Below are 23,146 nucleotides of genomic sequence, written 5' to 3'. Positions count from 1 at the left end.
GAGAAGGGCTTTCTTTATAAATAAAACTCTATGCCCTTAAAACAACACTGCATTGTTTTTAAATGGTTAAAAGGATACATTTTACACTCTGTTATGTCACAAATTTAAAAGTTTAAAGAATTTTAGCGTACTTAAACTTAATTATTTTTTTCAATTTCCTGTAAAAAATATTTACATATTTTTTTGAAGAATGCCATGGTATATGAAGGGTGAGGTCAGAAGATAACTTCAAAGAGTCAGCTATCCCTTCTACCAAATGGGTTCCAGGGATCAAACTCAGGTTGCCAGGCGTGGTGGTGAGCACCTTTGACTGGGGACCCTACGGCTTTCATCCAAACCACAGAACACCAGGTATGCTACAACACTGAACGTTCCCTGTGCAGCTGCTCCTGTTACAAGGAGGGAGGTTCTGCAAGGTCTGTAGTCTGCAGTCTGTGCAGTGGGCAGGGCAGGGCCAGGGACACAAACAATGAAGAAATCAGAGGGAGAGCTGGGATTCAAATCCTAGTATTTTTCAAGATTAACTCAAATATAAAAAGGGAATAAATTAAACCGCTTCTAAGAATACCTTTATAGAAACAGAACTCTATGAACAAGCTACCTAAAAAGAAAATAGAGAAAATACACCATCAGGAAATGGCATAGAACATTACTTCCTTCCTCAAAGACACTAACTTACTGCTCTCGTTACCACTTCAGAGAACCAAAAGATCCAAGATAACTGGCACCACTCATTCCCAAGTCCATCAAAAAAAACGGGAGTAGGAAAGATCTATTGCACAGAAGCATCTTAAGAAAGGAGTGGTCTGTTGTTTTAATTACCAACTATAGGTCCACAAGACACTATGCAAACTATGACTGGTATTCAAGAAATAAAAACAAAAGAATAAACCCCAATCAATTAGCAACTGAAGCATAGGAATCCAATATAATAATATACAATAATATAAAAGGTACATCAGATTATGTACCCTTTCAGAACTTAACTGAAACCAAAATATGGTTGAGTGTTTGCATTAATTAGTCACACTGTACAACTCTACATTTGAACAGGTTTCTATGAATCAAGACCAGGTAGTTGTCCATGTGTATAAAACACAAATACACATCATGAACTCTACATAACATGGAGGATGATGCCCGACAAACCAGAAGGAAACAGTTTCCAATCAACAAACCTAAGAAAACCGCAAAATGGCTAAGACTCAAACTCTGTGAACCTGGTGAGGAGACCCATTCCACGCTCGTTAGCCAGGACAGCAGCCACTCAGTGGGCTGCTATGGAAGAACCCACCTCTTCACCACTGCCCTATCTCACTTTCAGACAGGAAGACTGCCTCATCCTTCCCTGGGGCATTATAGGACTCTTACTTTGTCATAGCAATCCCTTTAAATTCCAGTTTTCATTTCACATGGAGAAAATGTACATCCAGGCAGCCTCTATTATTATTTCAAAGCAATTGGAAAATCCCAGAATCCCCATTTCCACTGGGCTGAGACTTTCCAATATGCCTAATAATGATACTTTATGACCTAGAAGTTCCAATGAATTGGTAGTAAGAAAACATTGATCTGCTTCAGTAGCACTGTAATTGGAATGGTGATTAAATGCATCATGTTAAATTTACCCTGGGCCCTTTCCAATGTGGCAAATATAAAATGAGCTCTCCGTATCAGCAGAGCTTAAACGACTCTCTTCCTTTCTAAACTGATATTCCTCCTGCATTTCAAAGGTGATCTGTTTGAGTGTCCCCATTAATAATTAGGTGGCATACATACCATGACAAACTACACAGACCCACAGAGGCTTCCACAGAATGGACACTGCCCAACATACTATGCTGTATTTAGCAACTTGGGACAGCCCTGAGTGTGTCAGAGCAGTGCATTTGCACCACTATAGTTAATGGTCTGTCAGCATTTCCATTATAAAGCAATTTTCAAGGGTTTATTGCTCTCCTGAAGAATTTGCTCTGAGCTAAAATCTGGCATTCCAGGAAAGCAAAAACTGTAGCCTGTAGCTGTTTACTCCCTTCCAAGTGGGCCGATAGGTTGGTTTTGACTTTTTCTTTTTCCTTTCTTTTTTTTTTTTAAGTTAATCTATTTCTTTATTTTCGAATTTCCTCATAGAGCCCTGTGGGAATATCTACAAAACAAAACTAGCACACCTCACAAAGGGGCTACTGTTTGGTAACAGCTTGTAGCAATGTACAAGATGAGAGTGTAGACCCCCAAATCATGTATAGAAAGCAATTTTTGATTTTTTAGAGACAGGGTTTCTCTGTAATAGCCCTGGCTGTCCTGGAACTCACTCTGTAGACCAGGCTGGCCTTGAACTCAGAAATCTGCCTGCCTCTGCCTCCCAGAGTGCTGGGATTACAGGCATGCACCACCACTGCCCGGGGAAAGCAAATTTTTAAAGTACATCTCTGATGAGTTGCAAATTTTAAAAAGCTTTTATCTAGCCTATCTAGTTAGGTTTAATCATGATTCATCCTATGATGGTCTCTGAACAGAGATTTTTTTTTTTTAAATCAACAAAAATCAACAGATGACTTAAATATCTCAGTTATAAAGTTTCCTTTATCCTTCCCACTCAAGAACCACACTACACCTGGCCTAGGGTGCAATTCCATCTTTGGCTACTAGTTAAAGGCATTAAAGGCTCTGGTAAAATTGAGGGAGCAAGAAAGAGTAGTAAAACAGGAAGGGAGGCTATCAAAAAAAAAAAAAAAAAGCAAACAAACCAAGATTTGGAAACCAGATTTAAGGTCCTGGATGACAGAGGAAAACTGTGGTAATATAACAATCTGGAGCATCTGGGTGATAAACTATTAGTTTTATTCTTTGGAAACCTTCCTGCTAGTCTGAAAGCTAGCCAAACTATCATATGATCAAAGAAAGAAAGAAAAAAAAAACCAACAACAACAACACCTATTCCAGTCCTTTAGTTTCCAGCCATGAACTTAACAGGAAAGCATAAATATTTATAGGTTTCAGATTACAGCATTTCTCAGTTACACAGCCAATCCTAATACCACTCTACCTACTGCTTACAAAACTTGTAAACTAAGCAGTTTTCCACAGAGCTGGGGATTTGCTGGGACTTAGTGCTTGCCCAGCAAGCTCAAGGCTCCAGATCTATTCCTCAGCACCTAACAGAAAACTTCCTAAGCTTTATAAAATGTTCATATACAGAAACCCTCTAAATTTAGATATTGATGACCAAAGCAACCTTTCAAAAGCAGACACTTTTATTGGGCACGGTGGCTCATGCCTATAATTCCAGCTCTCAGAACAGAGTTGAGGCAGAAAAATCACTTGAGGTTCAAGGCCAGTTTGGGTTACAAAGTGAGGTCCAGAATAACCTGAGCCACAATGTCTTTTTAAAAAGTAAAATACAGCCAAAATACAAACAAACCTGTTTTGTGGAGCCCCACAAAGATTTATTCTTAATGAATCACATATAGTTTGCTATGCTTTGCCAACTTCCCAACTTGTCTCTAGCTGAAATTATTCAAACATGCCAAACTGTCTTCAAAGTAACAAAAGTAAATAAGAGGGCTGGAGAGATGCCTCAGTGGTTAAGAGCACTGACTGCCCTTCCAGAGGTCCTGAGTTCAATTCCCAGCAACCACATGGTGGCTCACAACCATCCATAATGAGATCTGATGCCCTCTTCTGGTGTGTCTGAAGACAGCTACAGTGTACTCACATACAAAAAACAAATCTTAAAAAACAACATACAAAAAAAAGTAAATAACAATTCAGAACATGTTTATACAAATTAAAATGTGAACTATTCCTGATTACATATACTGCAAAAACAGCCATGAAAGTACCAGAGAAGGAGCTAATAACAAAATAGTTACTGGGTAGAGCTGGATTTGGGGGTGGGAGGTTGGCAAGTTCTTGTCCAATGTCCTGTGTTCAATCACCAAACAAATGGAAACATGCCTTATAATTATTCTTCATATGTTGCTTTAACAATCTTTTTTTCTAATAGCTATTTTAAAATTGAATTCCAAATTAATCCCACCTTTACCTTTGATAAGTATTAACAACTCTCCAAACTTACAAATGCAAATGCTCAAGTCAAAAGCATAGTGCTGAATCTGGAGAGCTGGCTCAGCCAGTTAAGAGCACTGGCTGCTCTTCCTGAGAAGACAGGCTCGATTTCCAGCACCCATATAATGCTTCACAACTAACTGTAACTTCAGCCCCAGGGGATCCACTATGGGCACCAAACACACCTGCTGCACAGACATATATGGAGGCCAAGAACCCATACACTTGAAAAAATATGTATTTTTTTAAAGCAGATAAAGAGAAAACTAGAAAAAATGTATTTTTTTAAAGCAGATAAAGAGAAAACTAGAAAACTCTAATCAAGAGTCACCCTCAACTGCTATAAGCACTCCCGGTCGGCTGGTTTAACTCATGGACTCAGAGGTGCAGGTAAATTAGTTTTACTTTAAATCCTGTCAAAGGCCTCCCAGGACTAAGCAGACACCCAGGAATCCTTGTGGCCAACAGAAACCTAAAGCTAGACTGAACTGGCTCTTTAGACAGACTTGACTACTTCAACCGCCTCACTACTTTCATTCAAAAGGCTGAGTTTCTCTAAAAGGCTTAACTGCAACACGCAGGAAGTTAGTTATTGATTGTTTCATCTTTATGTTCAAAAGACAAACAGCCTCATTAATGATTAAAATAACAGCAAAGGTTTTGTAACAGCCTTTCATGTCTCAGCCATTTGCCAATCACATTTCCTTTACTTTCTCAGGAAGCACTTTTCCAGTAAGTCACTAGTAAGAAACCATTTAATATCTGCTTTTAGTAAAGAAGGCTCTGGCCATAATGAAAGAAAACAAAATAAATCACAGAAAGTGAAGTGGTTCCCAGTTCTCAACTTCAACCTCTAGGAAAGACCACCATAGCATATCCTGCAATAAAATGTATGCTTTAAAAGTGTATATAACGGATATAAATCAAATTTATGACTCACCCCAACACTGGCTGCTACATACCCAGACTCTGCCTGGTAAAAGCAACCATTTCTTGAAGCTCCTTCCATGGGACGCGTTCTATTCTAAAGTGAAGCTCTGGCTTGACAAGACTTGCCTGTAATATTTATGACTAGAAAACTATTCTATTCCTACTACATCCTCTCCTGCAACCAAATTTTAAAAATTTGCTTCACAAACAGTTTCAGAATGCTACACTTGGAGAACATGAAACACTGCCAGGAACAGAACCCACCTTTGACAAGCACTGTCCAGATGAGGCAGCAATCTGACTAGGACAAGCGCCATAACAGCTGTATGCAAATTACCTCTTCTTGACAAAACACCAGTAACTTTTCCATAAATGGGAAGACTATAGAAGCATCATATTCTGCTTACAGAGCTAAATAAATTTAAAAAGAAACTAAATGGCGACCATCCAATATTACCTATTATGTGAATTATAAATTTTACATTTTATTTCAACATAAAAGCAAGTCTGCTCAACTATCACTTATAACATTACATTCCCCTGAGGCTTTCTTGAAAATGAGATTTCTTCTGCAACTCTACCCTAGACAATAGTTTATAAATGGTAATTTACAATCTCAGGAATAAAAGTAAAAAGGTAGTTTTCCAGATCAAGGTACAAACCACATAAATCAAAATATGAAGTGCAAGTATGGTAGCCGGGTGTGTTGCACACTGTGACCTAATCACTCAGCAAAGATGAAGTAGCTATACAAACCCGGGGCCACCATAGGTTGATACCAAAGCCCAGGCTCTTAAAAAAGAAAAGCATAGTAAGAAATCACCACAGATGTACAGAAAGATGTACAACAGCCTTTCTGTTTCAATGTTATATAACTAAACAATGAACTGCTAAGGGGTGAATTCATATCTCTGTTGGTAGAAGATCCTGATTGCAATGATGGCGTTCTGCTCCCTAGACCTAAACAAAACCAAACACATGTAATCCCAACCAGAAATTCAAGATCATCCTTAGCTATGAACTGAGTTTGGAGCCAGCCTGAAGTAGATGAGACCCATCTCAAATATTAGTAATAAAAATAAATAGCCATAAAAGAAGACTGACAACCACATGAAAAGACTAAAATGAATTTAATCCACAAAATATTAACTGAAACTATCTAATTTTACTTACAATTATATAATTGCATATATGCTAGCATAGAAAAAGCTGTAAAATGTATCACAAGGACAGTGGCTGAGACAATTTGACACATTTTGTAAAAAGCAAACTTTAATCATTATTCAATATCTAATATAAGTACGTACAGCAGATGTAAACAGAAATAAGGCAAAAAGAATAAAATTATGTATTTTTAATTTTGAAAATAACAGCTCAAGTTAACACTAACCACATAAAACATTGGTAAATTATATTTTGTTAAAATTAAAGACGAAATAAACCAAATTCAGGAAAAAGTTGCAGTGTATATATTATGTGTGTGAAATATATTCTTAAATTCCTACAAATCTGTAAGAAGACTTTAATCTCACTTTAAAATACACAAAAAACATGACCAGGCTCTTCACAACTGTGGACATGGATACAGTCAAAAAGGCACGTGGAAGCCAGGTCTTCATCATCAACATTAAGAGAATGTAAGTCAAAATCGCTGTCAGATTGGGGGTGTAGCTTTACCACAGAGCACTTGTCTACCGTGAGCAAAGCCCTTGATTCACTCCCTATCACTGAAAGTAAAGCAACAATAACAACACCATACTGGAACACATGTTTACCAAAAGGACCAAATTTCAAAGGACTGGAAACAAATGTTGGCAAAGATACTCACTAGAGTATCAATACACCTGCTCTGTAAGTGAGGAGATGCCGCAGCTGTGAAGGAGCTAAACACATACACCCTGTAGCAGCCCATTCACAAACCAAATCAACTCATTCACAAAAGCAAACGAGCCAAGAGGCCTACAGACCAACATCACTACGGCATTATCCCTAACGAAGGCAGAAAAATCAATGCTCAGCCACAGAGAACACGGAAGCTGCCCTATAGTCACAACACACAATAACTAGTACAACAAATAACAATAAAGACAGACTTTACTGAGATAATGCTGAACAAAAGAAAGCAAAGAGAAGCAATGACGACTCAAACATGTGTTTACAGTATGTAATCCTAAATATGTGGTGAAGATCGATTGATCGATCTCAATCGATCGATCGATCAATCGATCGAAAGGGTTACTTATGGAGAGAGTTTGAGTGCAAAAGGGCAAAAGACTACCTGAGTGACAGAAATCATCTTTACACTGACTTGATAATTAGATGGCTTTACTGACACTGATACAAAACAAAGTTATGATGTTGCAAATTTAACATAGTATACTTTAGAAAGCATATATAAACTTAGGAGGATGGTTCTATCAGCACTATGCAAACAAATTTAAAATAAAAATTTATAAGATTATAAATAAAAGCTAAAACTAATAAGACTAGAAAATATATCAATCTTATAATAAAAAAGGAAAAAAACAATTTAAAACTTCCAAGGAAATGAAGAAAAATTCAAATGACTTCAGGGGACGTTATCGTCAATTTCTAAAAATAATATAGTAACTCAATCACATACAAAATAAAGAACAGAAAGGAAGCAACTCATTTGAGAAGACCACAATAACCTTGATGCCAAAACCCCACAGGGGCATCATTACAAGTATCAAAGGAAATTTACAGACTAGTTTCACCCATGGACATGGAAAAAGAAAAAAATTTTGAAAAGCAGATGAACAAAAAAAGACAACAGCCAATGAGGTAGGGTTTATTCGATAATCCAAAATTGGTCTAACCTTCAAGCATTAATTTAACAGACCATAATTAATAAAGGAACAAAAATAGAAGAAACCAGCTAAGCATTACTATGCATCCACCAGGCACAAGAAATTCCATAATGCATAAAAAAAGGCAGACATCAAACTTAGTAACAAAAAGCTGAAAACGATTTCAAACAAAAAACAAAAGCATAGCCATTATCATGACACCTGTATATTTTTTTCCACACTTACAAGGCAGCACACTCAATGAAAAGAACCAAGTAGAAAGCACGCAAAGGAAAGACAAACTAATTCAAATTTGATATGGATGTGCAAATGGAAAACAAGACAAAAGCCCGTACAAAGAGCATTGACAGTGAACTGAGGGGTCTGGGAGAGCTGGCTCAGCAGTCAAGAGCAATGGATGCTCTCCCAGAGGACTCCGGTTCAAGTTCCTATATATGACAGCTCAGGCCCAGGGGATCTGGCACCTTCTTTTGACCTCCAAGGGCACTAGGAGGGTACACTGTACACAGACATACATCCAGGCAAACAATCCACACACATAAATAATTTTTTTCTGAGTTTTTAAGTGAATTGAACAATGCTGCTAAAGACAGCATGCAAGGGGCTGGAGAGATGGCTCAGCAGATAAGAGCACCTGACTGCTTTTCTGAAGGTCATGCCGACTGCTTTTCTGAAGGTCCTGAGTTCAAATCCCAGCACCCACATGGTGGCTCACAACCATCTGTAAAGAGATCTGACGCTCCCTTCTGGTGTCTGGAGACAGCTACAGTGTACTTACATATAACAGATAAATAAATCTTTAAAAAAAAAAAAAAAAGACAGCATGCAAAGTTCCACTGCACTGCAACGTTAAATGCTAACTTTAAAGCATCACTGGCAGCCGGGCAGTGGTGGTGCACGCCTGTAATCCCAGCACTCTGGGACGCAGAGGCAGGCGAATTTCTGAGTTCGAGGCCAGCCTGGTCTACAGAGTGAGTTCCAGGACAGCCAGGGCTACACAGAGAAACCCTGTCTCAAAAAAACCAAATACAAAAAAAACAAAAAACAAAAAACAAAAACAAATAAAGCATCACTGGCAATGACTGTGAGTGTGATAGCAATAAGGTTAACAGTGGGCTAGCAAACCTTGTCCATTTTTAAAAAAAGATATGGCTGGGATTCGCTGCAATATAATTTGTTAGGTTCAAATGAAACTGAATCTAATATAAGTTAGCAACAGCTGGAGCTCCATCTGGATACAGGGCAATCAAAGTGCTGTTTTAATTCTCTGTGCATGGTTCTATAATAAAAGGTTAAAGTAACAATAGATGAGAAAACAAGCCACACACTTAGAGAAAATACTGGCAAGAGATGTATCTCTGAAGAATTTATTGAAAATACACAAACAATTAAAACAACAAAATAAAAGCCAATTAAGAGATGAACAAAAGAACTAAACATCAAAAAAGTCATACAGCACTACCTAGTGTGTACACTGCTCTAGGTTCAATCCAACACTGAATGGTTTCACATCGCAAATAAGCATGTGAAAAGATGCTCAATGTCTTATTCTGTTAACTAAAATAAGACACCTCTACACTTTATTAACCTGACTACAATCCAAAACTCTGAAACACTACAAGGTGCAGGGAAGGATGTGGGGCACCAGTCTCACTTATGTACTCTGGAGACTGCCTTGACAATGTCTCAAAACACTGAACATGACCCGAAGAGCCAACAAACAAGCTCCTTGCCATTTACCCAAGTGAGCTCAAAGATTACACCAAAACCAAATCTGGCACACCAGGAGACATGGGCCTACCCAAAATGACCAGCAGCAACAAGGGATGAACAGAACCATAGCAATGGACTATCAGTCACTGTGACAGTTAAGAGAGATGGAAGGCAGGCAGGCAAATGAGTAAATGACTGAAGTTATGAAAAGACATGGAAAAGCCTTAACTGTATGCTATGAATAGGAGAAGCCAATGTGAAGAAACTACACAGAGACCATTCCAAATGTGTGGCATACTAGAAGAAAACAAACCCTTAGGAGACAATATAAAGATTAGTCATTGCCAGGGCTTAAGTGAGAAGGAAGAGGAATAGCCAACACAGGCCTTGTAGAGCAGTGAACTACTTTACACAACTTAAAATATATGTTACTGAACATCTATCCAAACAATGATCATAAACACCAACAATAAATACCGTGTAAACTCAGGGGTGATACTCTATGAGTACACAACAATCCAGTGGGCAGGCACCGTGGGGGGTGCTGGCAGGAGGGAGGTGGGACGTGAGGGCAGCAGCTGTGCAGTTCTGCTGTCCTCATACTGTGTTTTGTTGTGAACATAACAGCCTTAAAAATGTTTTATGAAAAAACAGCAAAATGCTTATAAATATGTACCTCATTTATACCACACCCCATAAAATAAATATGTAGATAATATCTGAAATACAAAGATTTCTAGTCTATACAGCATGAAATATAAGAGATAAAATTCAATAAAACCTAAATATATGGAGTAAAATATGATTTTAAAAATATGATGAGAGACATTCTATTCAACAAAAAATTGGCGCTATCCCAATCAAAAGGCTAATAGGTTTTTCTTAGAAAATTGACAGGCGGCCCAGAAGGAGCAGGGCAGGGGCCTGAAGTGGGGGGGGTGGGGGTGGGGGCTGCCAGAGGGACAGGGGCCTGGAGCAAGGGGTTGGGGGAAAAAGAAAACTGACAGGCTACCTCTAAAACCCTCATGCAAATGTAAATAGCCAAATACTGCCAGGACAACCCTTATGTTAGCAGACTTGCTCTATCATTATCAAAACTCTCTGTAAACTGTGGGTTACATCAACTAACGTTTGTTCTGCATTGAGTCCGAATCAGCTAATGGCAGCTAGAGCATAACACAAAGAATTGGAACATCACATCAACCCAAGCCTACCCACAATTACCACACACTCAGAAATCAGATGACGGCATCAAGAACCAAAAGCATCACAACAAGGATTCTGTCCTGCATGTGTTCAAGAAGTTAAGAAACTTAAAATACCACAACATTCCTCTACGGCAATGCAGTACATTCACGGTAAAGCTTATGAAGCCAGGTCATGAGGAGGGAAAGGACACAGTAACAAAGACTTCTAGTGCCTTAGTGTGTGTGTGTGTGTGTGTGGAGCTGGAGTAGGAGGCAGAGAAAGCACTTAAACACAGCAGATACAGTAGAACTTTGATGAAAACCACAGGCCTACTCTCCTGAAAATCTCAATGAACCAAAACACAAACGACACAGATCTAAGATCCCAAGGCATACCATATATAATAACATTGCTCAAACTCAGCCATAACACAAAAATTTTAAACAAAATCACATTATATACCGTGCAAAGATGGGAATGATAGCAGATTTTCCACTCAGAACAGCACAATGAAACAGTACTTTCAGCCCATTGAATTTAAAAAAAAAAAAAATATGGAGGTGGGGGTTTGGTGAGATGGCTCAGCGGTTAAGAGCACTGACTACTGATTGTTCTTCCGATGGTCCTGAGTTCAAATCCCAGCAACCACATGGTAGCTCACAACCATCCATGAGATCTGACACCCTCTTCTGGTGTATCTGAAGATGGCTACAGTGTATTTAAATATAATAAATAAATACATTTTTTTTTTTAAAAAAAAGCTGTTAACCTACAATTCTACACTAAGCAAAAAATAAAGGGGGAGTGTGCTTTTTAGGACTTCTGAAAGCTAAACCTTTCATTCCCAGCAGCACTACAAAATATTTTTAAATATTTCTCAAAATACTCAAGGAGTAAGACTACATCAAAGGAACTACAGACCTACAGAAAGGAATTGGAGAGGTCAGGAAAGAGACAGTAATCTAGTGAGCAGAACAATGTCACAATACCTTATTCACATACAGAAGAAAACCACCTGACGAAATGCACCAAACTGAAGAAGGGGTGGCTCCTCCGACCCCAGAGAAGCCCTTCACCAAGCTGAGGAGGTCAGCGTCTACTGGTAGTTTGTGAAGAAAATCACACTGCGCTTTATCAAACTTGTCCTCTTTCAATATTATCATCTGATTTTTGTTTTTCCGTTCTGTTGATAAAATGTGCTGTAGTAATTTACTTCTGGGTGTAACCAACCTAATACTCCTGAAATAACCCCATTTGATCAAAGCACGTAACTATTTCTTTCTTATTTGATCTCCCAGCATTTGGTTATGGGTTTTTAATCCACTTCCCTAAGAGACAATGGTAGGACAGCACTGCCTGGCAACTCAAGCTCTCTCCTTCCTCTTCCTCTCCCCCTCCCCGCCTCTCTCCATCCCTCTGCCTCATCTTTGCCCCCTCCCTCCTCCTCCCTTGACTTTCTCTCACTCAAGTTCTCCCATGCTCTCTTTGTTTATCTAAAGAAGGAATATGGAGTGGGGAGGGGAGAAGATGGTGCACACCTTTAATCACAGCAACTGAGAGGCAGAGGCAGGTGGATCTCTGAGTTTGAGGCCAGTCTGGTCTACAGAGCAAGTTTTAGGACAGCCAGGGCTACAGAAAGAAACCCTGTTGCAAAAACAAAAAGGCCAAAACAAAAAGAGGGAGTATTAATTTTTCTTTAAATAACTAGTAGAGGTCCTTATGAGTCCACCTAGCAATGCTCTGTGGATAGGTTTGATTAACCAGTTCATCTCTTCACTTGTTATAGGCCTATGAGTCCATACTAGTAGTCTAAGAATGTATATTCTCCCTTGTTACTTGTTACCATGCAATTTGATTATAATTTTTCACTGTCCCTTTTAATTCTGTAAGGCCGGCACTAGCATCCTCTCTTTCATTCTAAGCCTACTAATTGAAATTTTTCTGTGTAGCTCATTCAATCCAGAAGTATTTGCTAATTTTGTTGATACCTTAAAAGAAAAAGTCTACATCCACTGATTTTGTTTCTCCACTGCTATTTCCTCAATTCTTTTCTAATCTTTTTATTGTTCTCTTCCCTTTGTTCACTCTTCTTTTTCCACCACCTTAAGGGGAAGGGCAGCAAGAGGCTATACTCTATTAACAGGCACACTCCCCTCAGGGTATTACTTTAGACACACCCACACATTTTGAAGTGTTGTGTTGTGCTATCTTCATTTCCTCAAAGCATCCCTTGCTCTATTTCTATAGACCAGGCAGACCTCAAACTCACAAGTCCATCCAGAGCTGGGACCAAAGGCATGCACCATCACCTGGCATTAATTTCTTCTCTAACTTAACTGGTTGTTCAGGAGTACCTTGTTTAATTTCCAGATGGATTTTCCCAAAGTCCTTCCCGTTGCTTCCTCACTTTATATGATCATATGTGTGTCGTCTCTGCCCCTTTTAATATCTTAAGGTTTGCTGCAAGGTCTCAGAAATAGCTTGCCCTAGGAAAAGTGCCCATACTATGTTGTGGTGAGTGAGTGCTTGTGTCGGCTACAACCGGTTCATCTACCATGGTGGTCACGTTTTCTTCCCTATTTTTTTTTCTATCTGGTGGCTTTTCTCCATTACATGAGGAAACTATGGTCTCTAGTACTTCTGATTTGCTGATTTTTATCATTTTTGCTTAAAGTATTTTGGTACTACATTATGTAAAAACAAATGAAATACTAGTTAGAAAATAGATAAACTGGTCGGTTCCTACAAGAGAATCTCTGTTGGTCCTAGAACAGGAAGTAGTCAAAAGGTGTACACCACAGTAACAATGGTGTCAACTTGAAAAACAGAAAAAAGTTGCAGGGGCTGAGGGGTTGGGTAGGGTAAGAATATCAGCAACAACAGGAAGGTCAGGGCTTTTCCCAGATAATGTTTTATCTGCAGGAATGAAAAGGTTCTAACAAACAATGACTATAACAGTTTCTTCATGTTTTGTTTCTGTGGAAAAATCTTTTTGGGGCTTGCTGGCTCTGCCATCTGACTTAAGTCACTCCTGGACTGATTTTAAAAGTAATGGATATATTATCAGAACCTCAACTTTAGTTTCACTGTATTCCAAAAGAAATTAAAACACAAATTCGTAAAGAAAAAGTAGATTTATTTATAGAGAAAGAGAAAGAAAGAGGAAAAGAAGGAAGAGAAAGAGGGGGAAAGAGAAAGATCTCAATTTCTCTCCACTGTGACTGCTGCCATTTTACAGCTCACAGGAAATGTGGCACAAAACCAAGAGATAGTTTGCCATGAGACTGTTCATTTCATTCTATCCTAGGGTGGGACAACTCTGCACCAGGTTAATAACCCCGTTACCTTCATTCTCTGCATAGACAGTCTGCTATATTTCTATAAATTACACTGTTACAGAAACTAGTATAAACTATTCAAAGATTTTAATTAAATTTAGAATTTCTGATATATGTTAATACTCAAATTCCCAGAAATTTCACATTACCAGAGCAATGCTTAACTAAAATGAAATTGGTGGATAAAACATTATTTAAATAAATCACACCAAGCCTGATGGTGGTATCTAGGCACTCTTCACAAGTTGTAGGCACATCGGAGTATGTTTACTTCATGTTACTATTGATGACAAAAATTTATAAAGTCTTTGATTCTACCCAAACAGCCCATGGCATAGAATGGTAGGTCAAGAGCTGTAGAAAAGCCTGTATCTCAAGGAGAAACAACGGCTACTTACTGGCTCTCACAGGCATTGGCCCTTCTATTCAAATGCAGTCCCACCCCGTAGACAGCAAAAGTCCAAATGTGAGCAACCAAAGATCATCCATCTAAGCAGCTCTACAGTAGTGACACTGCAGGATTCAAACCAACGTGCTATTGACTTAATAGCAAAAATCAAAGGCGCCTGGAGAGATGGTTAAGAGCACTTCCTGGGGCTGGAGAGATGGCTCAGAGGTTAAGAACACTGACTGTTCTTCCCAAGGTCTTGAGTTCAATTCCCAGCAACCACATGGTGGCTCACAACCATCTGTAATGGGATCTGATGCCCTCTTTTGGGGTGTCTGAAGACAGCTGCAGTGTACTTACATATAATAAGTAAATAAATCTTTAAAAAAAAAAAAAAAAGCACTTCCTGCTCTTCCCAGAGGAACCAAGTTCAGGTCTTGGCAGGTCTTAGCCGCCAAATCAGACGGCTCACAACAGCCTGTCCTCTGTTCCAGAGGATCCAATGCTCCTTTTCTAGACTCCACAGGTACCTGCACACACACAGCATATATTCATTCACACACAAACTTAAGAAATAAAGCTAAAGCTAAAGGAAGCTGGAGCAATAGCTCAGTGGTTAAGAGCCCTCGATGTTCCTGCAAAGGACCTGGGTTTGATTCCAACTGTGCCCATGGTGATGATTCCTAACCATCCATAACTCCAGTTCCCAGGGATCAAATAGCCTCTTCTGACCTCCATGGGCACCAAGGCCCCAAGCACACTCATGGTATGCATACATACTTACAGGCACACACAAATAAAATAAAATGTGTAAAATAAACTTGTTAAAGAAAAACAAGTTTCACTCATTCAGTATTAACTGGAAAAGGATTTACAAATGTGTACAGGTAAAGTTCTCACTCAGAATTATCAATTACAAGCTGGGTGGTGGTGGCACACGCCTGTAATCCCAGCACTCTATCTAGGAGGCAGAGGCAGGCGGATTTCTGAGTTTGAAGCCAGCCTGGTCTACAGAGTGAATTCCAGGATAGCCAGGGCTACACAGAGAACCCCTGTCTCGAAAAAGACAAATCAAAAAAACAAATCAAAAAAAAAAAAAAAAAAAGCCCAACCCCCCCTACCACCCCCCACCCCCTGCCAAAAAAAAAAAAAAGAATTATCAATTATAGAATAATTAGGGCAAAGCAGTGCTTGTGAAGTGTTTGGATGAAATTTGAACACAGAAGAAACTAAAGTGATTTTTGTATCATAAATAATTAGATCTATTCTTCCTGTGCAAAAGAAAGAATGAGGGCTAAATGCAAGCTGTAACAGCAAACTAGGGACCAACGGTACAAGCAGATGAGCCGACGGGGACACGACATGATCCTAGCATGGCCTAGTCACAGCAGCATGGAGAGGCCAATACGGCCGCAATTATTCTTTGGCAATAATTCACGTAACTATAGCTGTAAGACCAGTTTGGAGGAAGTAAGTTTTCTCTTTAAGATTTATTTTTATTAATTTTAAGAGGGCGGGAGGCAACATCTCCCTCTAACACTATCAGTGTCATCAGCGCAGTTAAGGCAAGATCACAGTCTGGTCACTTCCACTTCAAAGAGGTTGAACTGCCTAGGCAGCACACGAAGAGCAGTGCTTTTGGTAACAATCCACAGGCCAGGCAGTAAGGTGCCATCGTGTCCACATTCAGCAGTCTGGACACACAACTGGCCTTATGACTGAAAAGCTCCCTAATGCCCCAGTTATCTTGGCACCAGAAATGTTGTGGAGAAGGTGGAAAATCCAACACTGACCACTCTGTCACAAGTAATTCAAGTAGACACTGTCCTAGGAAAGAGGGAACTCCCCTGACACAAACTACTTACTAAGCCCACAAGCTAGTGATCTGTGGTCTCCAGAGGGAGTATAAGGAGAGCATCCTGAACTCATAACTTTTATCCTAATAGCAGTATGCAAGGGGACAACTTAAAGAAAAAATGAAATTGTTAGAATTAGAAATGAAGTCTTCAACCTCCATCTTTGCTTTCCCTTGCTTTTGCAAAATCGAAACATTTTTTCAATCAGTATGAAGCCAGGAACAAAAATCTCTAAGAACAACCTAAGGCTGGAAAGGTCTTGCTTTTAGTGCTCTCCTGTTTTATTTAAAAGCCTGCGTATGGTGGGCTCCTTCTAGCTAAAGGGGTCTGAAAACCGGAAAGCCCCAGCAGCCTGATACTTTATTTTCTAATTGGAGAAATAGAACAGAGGAAGGATTCAGTTGGGCTTTGCCCAGAGGGAACAGTCTCTGCAGCAGCAACCCTGCCTGTCGCTGACCTAAGCAGAAAAACAAGAGGGCGGGTGGTCACAAGCACCCCTCCCAGCATCAGCTGGGACTGGCAGCCACACAGCTTTCATTAAAAGCCACACTATCCCAGCCTCCCTTCCCCAGCTGGCTATCTTTCACCACACACAACAGCCAGTGACCTAATACTTACCGAAGCACAAGTGACAAGACAGTCATTTATGATCTAGAACTATGTGCGGCTTTAAAAAACTTACTGTTAAGTCGGGTGGCGGTGGCGCACACCTGTAATCCCAGCACTCTGGGAGGCAAAGGCAGGGGGATTTCTGAGTTCAAGACCAGCCTGGTCTACAGAATGAGTTCCAGAACAGCCAGGGCTACACAGAGAAACCCTGTCTCGAAAAAAAAAAAAACAAATCCAAAAACAAAAACAAAAAAAAAGCACACACACACACACACACACACACACACAAAAACTTACTGTTACTAAATATATCTTTCATTTAAAAAAAATGTACAGAACATTCCAGAAATAAGACCTGAATAAATTATTCCCAGCAATGTTTTCTCAAGTTTTAATAAAAAAAAAAAAAACAAAACATTTTTTTTAAAGTTTAAATCTAGAGCAGGATGTATTCAGGATGTATTCTACTCAATCTTCCAGTTCTAAGAGGCTCTGTGTGATCCACTCTGGAGCATGTCAAAATCTCCCCTGGACTTCCTAGCAAGTGGTTCAGCTGCCTAAGGTTAGGATTGCAGCATCCTTGCCACACTTGCCTACACAGCAGGGGAGGAAGCAGAGGGCAGGGACTCTGTCACTCCTGCACCTGCACTGCACCTGCACCTGCACCTGCACCTGCACCTGCACCTGCACCTGCACCTGCACCTGCACCTGCACCTGCACCGCAATGGGATGGAGTTCTGAAACAGGAAACTTAAGTAACTGACAGCTACACCATGTTTGTTGCTGTGCTTTTTCAATTAAACCCTTTAATTTTTTTTTTTTGGTGGTTTTGTTTTTTGTTTTTGTTTTCTTTCTGTCCATTTACTATCCCCTGAAAACTGAGAATGAAGAAAGCATTTCAATTTAGTAAATGTTTTATTGGCATAGCTCATCTAAACAAAAATAATCCATATAACCCAACCTCTAAAAGCTTGTAAAGTTTTTAAAGTGAAGTACACAAAACATTACACAGAAAGATTTTGCTTTTAATCTTAGACTACAAAGAGGTGCTCAGCCTAACTGCCTGCCTCCACACATACCTAGCACTCTCAAAAGCTTCAAACCAACATCACACTTTCTTGACAATAACAGAATATTTTGTTCAAAAGAATCAAATGTCAAATACATCTGTTTCCAAGTGTTATTGGTTATTGGTTATACCCAAACACATGTTCTGAAGAACCTAAACAGCAAGATGTTTTACCATTAATTGTCATCCATACTGAAAACAGTCATCCAATTATTTAATGTAACTTTAAAATATTTACTAATAGCAAGCAAAAGCAAAGATTGGGCACATACTTCTGTGCCTTTGCAACAATTAATTCATTTTGTTTGGCTCTGGAACATGTTGCTACAGAATATACCTAAGAATATTACACCATTCAATAATAATCAACGAGGTTAGGGCTAAGCTTCAGGGACAGAGCACTTGCCTAATATGCATGATGCAGTAGGTCAACGGCCAATATATGCATGGATTCACCCAAATGCATACACAACACTAAAGAATTCTCTCCCAGGAAGCAATGCTCCCAAAAAGAGAAAGTGGCTTTGCCTGCCAATTGTCAGGAAAAACAATAAAACCATCACTGAGGAAATAAATTTTCAAAATACTGTTTAAAATGTACATATGTGTATATGTACTGTTGTCTGCATATACAGAATTCTCTAGCATTACTTGTATATGCATGGAGTATTTGAATAAATTTATAAAACATTAATATCTAAAATTTTTTTCTAGAAGTTCCCAAAATACTGCTGCCAGTTTGAAGCCAGGCGTTCAGCATGAGCTATGAAGACACTTTATATTCAGTGGACAAGAGTTGCCATTTTCTTTCCCATCTTTCAGATGCTTTCAGCATTCTCCTTTCTTCCAGGAACTAAGCCCACAACAGCTACAATAAATCTACTTTCAAAGCACCTGTGTGCAGAGTGAGACGGTAAGTACAAAGTCTTCATTAAACCATACGATGGAAACCATACAATTCCACCCAAAATCAGGACAATAGAATGAAACAAACCACTCTGTTTGCAGTAGACGACCTACCCTGACCCATGAGGACACAACCACTGTGTAGGAGGAACACGCATCCCTGTGAAGGATATAAAATGCCTCATACGACTGTCAGCTACAAGCCTGAAGTTACAACCACAAATGAGCCCATTTACAGTGATTATGTATGAATTAAGGCTGTTTGACTTCTATTATCAAAATACCAATTTATTGACCAAACACTAAAAGCTAGCACGTGGACAGAATGGTAAACTGTATTGGTATTAACTGCTCAGTTCCAATTTACTGAAGTTAAATTTCCTAGATCTTATTAGTTTAAAAAGAAAAAGAAAAAAAGTGCCACCATTGGTCAACTGTATGGAAGTATCAAAAAACAAGAATGTTAAAGTGTGTGTGTGTGTGTGTGTGTGTGTGTGTGTTTTCAATCAGCTCCAACCTGGAAATCACCCAGAAGCCTTTTAATAGTGAACCATCTGTAGTAAACTCAGGCAATAAAAACTTTCCAGCATAAGGATAAACTATTCACATCCATACAATTTAGACTACCCACCAAGACAGAAGTCAGACAAAACAGAAAGCACGTGAGTTTATACAACATTCAATAGCAAGCACACATCACCTAAGCGTTAGACTAAGGTGAGATAACAGCTATGCTGTTCTGGAGACACGTGAGAACAGTGGCTGGAGAGATATCAAACGGCTTCAGAACTGGTAATGGTCTCTGCCTAAGTCATGCCAACCTCAGTCAGACCAAACAACTGGTTGTGACAATATGCTTTATGTGCCTGCACATCCATGACACACCACACTCAGTAAAAAGGCTAACAAAAATAACTCCCACTTCTAGATGCTAAATCCTAAGATTACTAAAAGCTCAACTTAATATGCTCCTTTTGGACCAACTGCCCCATAGATAACAAGAAAAATATGGACAGATATAAGAAGCAACTACTTCTTCTAAACTGAACAGCAACCAAAAGCGGAAGGGAACTATAAAGGAACTCCCCTCTGTAAACATAAAGGAACAAGAAGAAAAGAGGGAGGGAGGGAGAGAGGGAGGGAGGAGGGAGGGAGGGAGGACACCCACCTGCATCTGTGCAGATCCTCATGCCAGGACAGCAAGTACTTTATCAACCCAGCCATTTCCCCAGCTCACAGTTCTGTACTTCTGACTGACGGCAAGCCCAATTAAGCCATCTGAACAGAAATGAATCCCACTGACTAGAATTATTAGGGCAAACCTCAGAGTGGTGTCATCAGAAATGGAGAGGGTTGGGAGGTACATCAGGAAGACAGAGCGTCACAAGGAAAAAAGTCCAAAGTGCATACAAAGTTAACACAATCAAACTACAATCCCACACATGGGACAGCAATCCCCATCAGTCTGTCACCTTGAGACTGTGCTGGCTTAGCTTGTGTAAATTAATTTATTTGCCTAATTATGGTGACAGAAGCAACTTAAAGGAGATTTATTTTGGGCTTTGGTTTTAAGATTTCAGTCCATTGTGTCTGGGCAGGCATGGGTTAAGCTAGGGTTAAAATGGAGATGCCAGAGGGCTAGGAGACAGCTCAAAGGTAGAATGCATGTTTTCACATGCGTGACTACTCAGCTCAATCTCCAGCATCACACCAAAAAAAAGGACTATTATGATAGTTGTACAACAAAGGATGTGGATACACAATCTTATGTCACGTAAGGATAGCCTGATAAGGCAATTTCATCATTGCGTGAACATCACAGAGCATGGGGGGGAGGGCACGGGGGAGGGGGAGGGTGTGGGGGAGGGGGAGGGCGCGCGCGCGCGCGCGCGCGCGCGCGCACACACACACACACACACACACACTGATCCCCACTACTAGGAGAGCTGTTTTGGGAAGCTATGGAACCTTAATGGAGATGAGTTGCTGAGTGTCTTTAAAAATTGTAATCACTCAGCTTTGCTTCCAAATTCTCACTCTGCCCCACACCTGCCGACATGTGAAAAAGATCACACCTCAAGCTCCTGCCACCATAAACAGGACCTTTCCACCATACCTGCCCAGACACAATAGACTGAAATCCTAAAACCAAAGACCTAAATAAATCTTTTAGTAGCTTCTGTCACCATAATTAGGCAAATAAATTAATTTACACAAGCTAAGCCAGCACAGCTTCAAGGTGACAGGCTGATGGGGATTACTGTCCCATGTGTGGCCCGTCACTGACATATGGGTTGTGACTACATCAAAGTACTATGCCCTGCTTGAAATATATGAACTGTATGTATACAAAATTGTATCTCCAGAAAACTGCTCAAATAGAAGAAGGTATAGCAAAAGGACCAATATCTAAAGTCAAATCCTAAAAAAAGTCTTCCCTTAACCAAAAAGCATCAGGAAAGTGCAAAGAAACAAACTGTTAAGAAACAAGGTAAAACAAGTATAAAGAATAGGCTGTGGGACAGGTATTGAATCCCAGCAATCAGGAGGCAGAAAGAGGCAGATGTATGTAAATTCTCCAGACCAGCCAAGACTACACAGTGAAACTCTGTCTTAAAAAAAGGAGACTGGCTTTGGCATAATTTAGTGGTGGAAAGCTATGTGTAAAAGGAACATCTTGAATTCATATCCTGAAGTACCACAACAGAAAAAGGGTAAATGCAAGTTTAAAACATCAATAATTACAATGGTTTTTTAAAGATTTATTTATTTTCATTTATACGAGTACCTGGTAGCTGTCTTCAGACACACACCAGAAGAGAGCATCAGACCCCATTACAGATGGTTGTGGACTGTCTTAGTCAGGGTTTCTATTCCTGCACAAACATCATGACCAAGAAGCAAGTTGGGGAGGAAAGGGTTTATTGAGCTTACACTTCCATGTTGCAGTTCATCACTAAAGGAAGTCAGGATTGGAACTCAAGCAGGTCAGGAAGCAGGAGCTGATGCAGAGGCCATGGAGGGATGTTTCTTACTGGCTTGCTTCCCCTGGCTTGCTCAGCCTGCTCTCTTATAGAACCCAAGAGCACACCAGGCCAAAGGTGGAACCACCCACAAGCGGCCCTCACCACTTGATCACTGAGAAAATGCCCCACAGCTGGATCTCATGGAGGCACGTCCCCAACTGAAGCTCCTTTCTCTGTGATAACTCCAGCTGTGTCAAGTTGACACACAAAACTAGCCAGTACACAGGCCACCGTGTGGTTGCTGGGAATTGAACTCGGGACCTCTGGAAGAGCAGTCAGTGCTCTTAACCACTGAGGCATCTCTCCAGACCAATAATTATAATGTTAATAGATTAAACATTCCAATTAAAATCTCATTTTTTTAAAAGCAGACTACAAGTTTAAAGACTCTGAAAAACTGAAATTTTTTTAATATACTAATGTGGAAATAAACCTCAGAAGGCTGACATTCATTTCAGAGAGGCAAACTTAGATTCATGTATTATCTTAGTTACTGTCCTATTGCATTGAAGAGACATCTAGATCAAAGCAACTATTATAAAAAGAAAGCCTTTAATCGGGGGCTTGCTTACGGTTTCAGAGTTAGTCCATTATCGTCATGGCAGGGAACATGGTGGCGAGGCCCTGGAGCAGCAGGTGAAAGCTACTGTTCCTTAGGCACATGGAGAAAGATTCTTGCATGGTATGGGCTTTTGACACTTAGAAGTCCATATTCCAGTAACATACTTCCTCTAACAAGGCCATACCTAACCCTTCTAATCCTTTCAAACTGTCATTTGGTGTCATTTGGCCATGTGGTGACTACATATTCAAATGTTAGCCTATAGGGTTCATTCTTATTTAAACCATCACATATAGTATTGCTGGAGAGATAGAGAGACATCTTATAAAAGAACCAATTCCTAACAGTAAGAAAAATAAATGTTAACGAGGCCTCAAATTAAGGCTTCAAAATGGGGAAAAAAAAAATCTCTAGAATTTCTGTGACAGAAAGGCTAATGTCCCCTGTTGGAGAGTTTAACACTGACCCATAAAAGCAACACAGAAAAACTAGTAACAACATGAAAAGCCTTGTACTAGATGACATTTATAGGTCTGTATCCTCAACTGCAGTCTAAGCCACTATGTGCTGAAGCAGGATCAGGATTCACTGTTTCAGATGAGCAAGCTCTAGGACACTCAGCCCAAGGCTGCTGCTGTTCCCTCCCTCACAACACCACACAC

General features: G+C 39.8%; 1 protein-coding gene across 4 annotated transcripts in view; it reads right to left on the bottom strand.

Annotated features, from left to right (window-relative positions):
- Zfand3 (zinc finger AN1-type containing 3) overlaps positions 1-23,146 on the bottom strand; it is a 196,130-nt gene that overhangs the window by 148,140 nt on the left and 24,844 nt on the right. Inside the window, exon 1 of one of the 4 annotated variants that reach the window (XM_052164551.1) lies at positions 5,009-5,093. The exons of the other annotated variants lie outside the window; for them this stretch is intronic. The gene's annotated coding sequence lies outside the window, so the exon portion shown is untranslated. Of the gene's footprint in view, positions 1-5,008; positions 5,094-23,146 lie in introns of those variants that run through there. 4 annotated transcript variants of the gene reach the window in all.

The sequence above is a fragment of the Apodemus sylvaticus genome, chromosome 19 (assembly GCF_947179515.1).
Source record: "Apodemus sylvaticus chromosome 19, mApoSyl1.1, whole genome shotgun sequence".
Lineage (NCBI taxonomy): Eukaryota > Metazoa > Chordata > Mammalia > Rodentia > Muridae > Apodemus > Apodemus sylvaticus.
This window is presented reverse-complemented; position numbering and strand designations above follow the sequence as displayed.